The sequence below is a fragment of the Apium graveolens genome, chromosome 5 (assembly GCF_009905375.1).
Source record: "Apium graveolens cultivar Ventura chromosome 5, ASM990537v1, whole genome shotgun sequence".
NCBI classification, from domain to species: Eukaryota; Viridiplantae; Streptophyta; class Magnoliopsida; order Apiales; family Apiaceae; genus Apium; species Apium graveolens.
In genome coordinates, this window is record NC_133651.1 from 175,061,416 (window position 1) to 175,068,537 (window position 7,122).

Genomic DNA, 7,122 nt, shown 5'->3' on the forward strand with positions numbered 1-7,122 from the left:
AACAAAATTTAAATTTAAATTTAAATTTGAATTAAAGTAAGATTTTTGAATTAATTTTTAATAGAGAATTCCGAAACAGATTAGGTAATTGGATTTGGGGAAAAATGAATCAAATCCGGGTCAAGGCAATTAAGCAAACGGATCCTGAAGAAACTTTCGGGTCATGTTTGAAGCCAACCGTAAAATCAAGGAAGACGACTGGAAAATGTCCGGCCTCCGAAATTCGATAACTTCCCAGGGGAAAAACGGAGTCGTTCTTCGTGGTTTGAACTCCAAACACTCTCTAGTTCGACTCCTAAACTCAGAAACATCACAACGACAATCAGTCGATAAAACTGGGAAATCGATCAAAAAATTTAACCCCCCACTCAATTTTTCGGCAAACATCGATATTGATCGATCCAAAACCAAAATCAAAGATTTAGTAACAAAAATGAAGCTCAGATTCATACGAACTTAACCACATACTTATAATCTTCTAACAATCAATATCAAACTCAGAAAATCGAAACATAATAACATCAAAAACCAAAACTTCGACTAACCACTTCTAGAAATAGAACGTAACAATTGATAGCATAAACCGATTGCAAATCACATAATAAAGCTATTTTAATCATCAGAATCATTCAAAAACTCCTAAATCAAAAAGCCCTAATTCAAATATCAACCCTAAAAAATTGAATTAAAAATTACCTACTGTTTGGTGATTTTTATGATTGATTATGAAAGAAGAGATTGAGGGCTTCGATATGGTTACTAGAACATCAAAATATGAAACTGGCATCAACTTCAAATTTGAGTTTGATTCTCAAGAATACGAAGAACGAATTATAGAGGATTTTTCTATTTTTCTGAAAAATAAAATAAAAATCTTATTTTTTAATAATTATTATTAATAAATAAAAATCTATTTATACTTACACAAAAATACCCCTAAAATAATTTGGGGCTTAATTATATCATTTATAAAATAATTAGCCCAAAATTAATAATTAACGTGGAATGATTTTTAATCAAATAAATAAAAAAATTATGTCAAAATTTCACAAATATTACTATAACGACTCGTATATTTTGTATTATTTAAAAGTGTAATTGTTGAATAATTAAATAAATTAAATATGTGTGTATTTGTTCTGTCAGCTGTGTGATGCCTTATTATTAATTGTGGGTGACTCATCTGTGTTTGAGAATTATTTATATGTTTAATTGTTGAACTGTAAGTTTTCTTTTCACTTTTAAAAGTGATTTTATTGAAGATTTATTTGCATAAATAACTGAATTTCCTCTAAAATTATTTTATGGTTTTATAATTTCAATAATTATTTTTTGGGATTTTATAAAATTTAGAATTCAATATTTCATTGATGATTTAACCCTGAATGATTTTATGATTTTATTTATGAGTAAATTCAGTATTTAATTTCCAAAATGCTTCAAAAATTACAAAACTCATATTTTATTAAATTTCAAATATTCCGAGAATTTTAAATTTATTTTGGAAATTTTTGGGATTAAATTCACCCAAGCGTTGGTTCGTTTAATCGTTAAATGCGGGTACGAGTTACGTTTCAAAAATAGTTTAGAAATTATAAAATTTTAATTTCATTAGTATTTTACTATTCTGAGAATTTTAAAACTTGTTGGTAATTTTTTGGTTCATTTTTTAAACGCAACTTTGTTTGATTAATTGTGCAATGCGATATAAATTTGGCCCTCGGGAATTTTAGGACACATGTCCATTTTTATTGACACGTGTTGCTCACTAGTTTAGCAGAAGAGAGATAATAAAAATAAAATAAATAAAACACATCCCCGTTTCTTCAATATTTCAATCAAAAATCTCTCAATATCTCACATCTCTCTCGGCTCCATTCGATCTCTCCCCTCACTCTCTTCTATTTCTCTATCTCTGTTCTTGGTTTTCATTTCCCAGCTACCCCTGTTTTCCGGCTGCTATTGTCATTCCTTCATCCTCTAATCGTCTTTGTGAGTTTGTACCTATGTATATATACGTAAGTATATATATATATATATATATATGTGTGTGTGTGTGTGTGTTGAGTTGTGTGTGTGATTAGTATGTGTGTGTGCGTGCTTAATCGAGGATGGTGATGTCGCCACCTGTATTTTCTTTCCGGCTTTCTCCGGTTGTGCTCTATTTGTTCCGGTTGTGATGTTGTGCGCGTGAATATACGCGCTTTTGTTGGGTTTCTTTTATTTATTTAATTATCTGATTTTTCTGCAGGAATATATATATATATATATTGAGTGCTTTTTGTAAAATAATAAATTTCGTGCGGAAATCATAAAAGTTAATCGGTGAAGTTCATGTCAGAAACCTGAATTAATCGGGTACCCGCGAATTTCGCCGCCTTCGGCGTTGAGCCTCGGCGAGCCGACGGTGGACTATGATGATATAATCTGAGTCCTACGAATAAAAATATAAATTAATACTAATAATAATTAATAGTTGAGTTGTACCGGTGGTTGGGAATGTAAATTGTGGATTGCTGTTGTTGTGAATTGCGTCGATTATGTTTCGACGGGATAGTCCGATAAATAGATGAAACGCTGCCCGATTTCCGAGAAATCAAATTACGGAAATTCGGGAACATATCCTGTAAAATATCGGGAATATAAGTCAAATGTATATAGCTATATAATTATAAATAAATATTATACGAATCGTACTTGCGTGTTGTAGTAAAATATTTTGTAAAATATAGCTAACAACCCTGTTTTGAAGCGACAAGTATATGTATTTTCCGAAAATGGTTATCGAACCGAGTTTTGAGTGCATGGACCCTAACTGTTATGTGTATGATAATAATACATATAATTACGAGTCGGGGTATGATATCGTTCGGGTAAAACTGATAGCGAGGATATGTCAAGCATAACTGGTTGTCTAACATAGGGTAGCTCGACTTTGTAGGTTCTAGTCGAAGGACTCGAAAATTGACGTCGAACTAAAGATAACCTAGTGATCAGCCGCCAAGCTCAGCAAGGTTCTAATCAAAGGGCGTGAGTGTCAAATTCGGATCCAGGATAGTCTAATAGTTAGACGATAAACCCGAGCATCCAAATTGGTTCAAGGTCAATCGGAGATAATTGTAAAGCTCTGCAAGGCAAGTACCCCTGACCATTCTTTTATGGTTCAGTGTATGTGAATAACTATTATTCTATTCTCATACAGGAACATAAACGTTTTAAGTTACGTATTCCCTGTAGTTAAAAATAATTGTTTTAAACCTGTTATGGGGAAACGTAACCTCGAATGAAAATGATTTGTGAACTAGTTTTTATGTGTGCTGTTAAATGAATGGTTTTAAACTGAGATAGGTGAAAGAGATATGTCCTAAGTCCAATCATGTATGAGGATTTAGGAATAACTATTATGTAATCTGTTTTGATTTCATTGATATTAATAAAAGGCTTGTTTTGTTTTTATTGCGGGCTCTATCTATTTAAATGTTGAAATAAGATATACCACAGTTTAGAGTAAAGCTTTTTATGGATTGTGATGAGATCATAATAATGAGACCTCAAAGATGATAACTCTAAACTTAAATAGTTCCTGGTCGTAGGATTACTAACCGGTAATTAATAATCCGCAAAGATCGGTACATACTATGCTTGCTTCATTATGAAGGATGTATGTTCTCATAGTCATTTGTGTGGTGACACTATAGCTAGTATGTAGGTGCTTATTATAGAATAAGTTCACTGAACATGACTCACACAGCTGAACAACTGATGGAGTTCACTCACGTGTCAGCAGTTGTTCACATAGTGATAGTTGTATAAGTATCCTTAGACTTGAGGTCATCATAGTCATCTTGTGTACACTGAACTATGCTTTGGTTTAGTTCTTAGTCTCAAGGGACAATTATAAGGGCTCTACTGGGTATAGGAATTTGTACACGAAGATAGTGTATGATCAATAAAGGATCTACCCCTTCCAGTGTAGGAAGAGAATGTTCAATGCTGATCCACTTATGTTAGTTCAGGAATCTCTGGCCAGAGTGAATGAAATTAGAAGGGAGTTTCTAATTTACATTAAATAGAACTAAGCATGGTGAATGGGAAAGCAAGTGATTAAATAAGATAGGCTTGACACAAGTTCCATGCCTTGTATTTAAACGAGACATTACAGGGTAGAAGGAATTAATTGTACGGTAACTACTCACTGAATAGGTTCTTGGTATTCTAAGCAGTGAATTCGTATTATCCGAATAGTCACGATATGCTGAGAAGTATCCCTCACGATGTAGAATAAATTTGATTAATTAATTAATCATATTTAATGAATTAGAGAATTTATATAAATAATGATAAAATAGTTTTATTATTATTTATTTCTACTACCGGCTTAATATTGAACCTACAGGGTCACACCATAAAAGAGAATGATTTAATGGTGGAGGAATTAATTAATAACGGCTGATAATTATTTATTTATGAAATAAATAATTAATTGGCAAATTTAATAATTGATTAAATGAGATTTAATTGATTATAAATTAATTAAGAAAAGATTCTTAATATTAATTAAGAATTTAATTTTTGGAAGTTAAATCAAGTGAGAGAATTATTTCTAAAGAGTTTAGAAAAAGGATTAATAATTAAAAGGTGTTTTAATTATTAGTGAGAATAATAAAGGATTAATAATAATAATATTTTATGGGAAAATTTTCAGCTGAAAATTTTGCCTATAAATATACTATTATAAACCCTATTTTTGCCTCAACCAAAAGATTTACAAAACCCTAATTCTCTCCATCTCCTCCTCCTTCATTACATCGTTTTCTTGGTGGATACCGGTGGAGTGCTTCACACTTGAGGAGCAGCTGCTAAGGATCCCCGTTCATCGTTCTTGGATCGCTATTAAAGACCTCCATCTTTCCATTAACGTAAAGCTTCTTAAGGTAAACATACTAAACTACGAATTAAATATTATTTTTCGCATGTATCCTGCAGAGGGTTTCGCTTTTTTTTAAAGATTAAATTTACGTTTTCGCTGCGTTTATGTGCTAAAAACCCTTCAATGGCATCAGAGCTACTTGCGAAAAGTTTTTAATTCGTTTATGTGTTTAAATGTTTTCGATATATTAGCATGTACGTGATTCGCCATGATTTGATGTTGATATAATATGCTTATATATGTACGGTTTTGAATATATGATATTCATGTGAGTTGTATAATCATAAGATGATTATGTAATCTGTATATATACTGATATATACATGATTTTTGTTTGTTCTAATTATGAGAATCATATTAGATACGGATTTTGAATTGGTTGCTGCAGATTTGCTGAAATCTGGGTCTGGTGTCCAATTTACGCAAACGAATACCCTATTCCATAGATAAACGAGCTTCTGAACAAAACTGATAGCTTTAGCTATCAACGACTCGTCTGTAAGGCGTTTGACGTAGTTTACTGCCCGTAAACAGTGATTCTTGTTTTTCTGATTTGATTCTGATTTTTCTGATTTTTTTTCTGATTTTCTTTTTATGATTAGATCATGGATAATATGATATGTTAAGATCATCTAATGTGTTTTAACATGCTTTTATGTGTTGTATGAGCATGCTGGATGGTTATGGCCTTTCGACCTTAGTGTAATGGTTTTGATTTTGGTTTTAAATACGACTTGCATGTCGTCAATCTTTGTAATCATAAATCTCGAATGTAACTCGAGTTATTCTTGTAAGTTCATTAGATTAGTTTTACTTTCAATCATGTAATGTAATTGAAGACTCATGAAGGCTATCCAATGGAGGTGATACAAAGAAAAAGACGAGGCATACAAGAAGTCTAAACAAAGAAGAAGACTTATGTAATAAGTAGTTGTATTTATTTCCATCACCATATTAGATTGACCTTGATCTTTATCATGAGCTTGATAAATATCACATAGGATGGGGCCATAACCAAACACATTTACTTTATTGCACTTTACATTTACTTGTTTATTTAATTTTATATATGAGATATATGCCTATGTTTACCATGCGATGATAGATTTAGGTGAACTTAAATCAATATAAGGTGTGCTCTAAAAAATCTAGAATATGATTCATTTCTTGCCTTAACAATAAATATTATGAATACGATTATGAGAATCTTGTGTTTATGAAACACGTAATTGAATATGAATTTTCAATATTGAGAGAAAGGATGATTCTGTCAACAACAGATTTCTATCTGTAAGAAAGGGTTACTAAGTGACGTCTTTTAACAATGCTCCACCCGATCTGGGAATCATCTGATTATCGATTATTGATTCGAAATATTTAATTTAAAAGGTAGAATCTCTTTATAATATGATTATGATTGTAACGTAATATAATCCCTCTAAAATTAAATAATATCAAGTAGTAATTGGCCAATGACACAACGGGCTTGTGTCGGGCATAGCCTTCCAACATGGTAAAAAGTGGTTCTTAATTTTAAATCATTGTCGTTTCGTGCTACAGCCGAGGGCTTTGATTTCGAAATAAGAATATTTGTCTATTACATAGAGATGTGTACATTGAATTAGAATCTAAAGGTCGGTACGTGCTACAGCCGTGGGCCGTTGGAGACTGATTCAATTGTACGAAATGTTGGGTTAGACTTGACTTAGAATATTGAGTTTGTCGTGCCACAGCCGTGACTCAATTATTCAAGAGGCTAAACTTATATTAGGGAATAACATAAGATGTAATTGACAAGAGTTGTCTGCCTATTGAACATCACATGACGTTTCGTGCCACAGCCGAGGTTGTGTGATGGAATGTAGGATCCCTATTCCCACTAGCATTATGAATGCTTAATTTTCACTTAGGGGGTTGAAAAAAAATTAGATAAACTAGTGGGAGACACTTATGAATAAAGACCCAATTCATATAGTGGTTTGAAATGAAATTGAATATTTGCTAAGTGTTGTTCTGTGTTTATCATTTACAGATTTACTATATTCGTTATGTCTTATGCACTATCACTCCGGATTATACTAGATGCTCACAAGTTGACTGGTCCTAATTTGGCTGACTGGCTTCGAAACTTGAGAATTGTTCTCAGGGTTGAGAAGCTGGAATATGTGCTTGACTCACCTAAGCCTACTGAA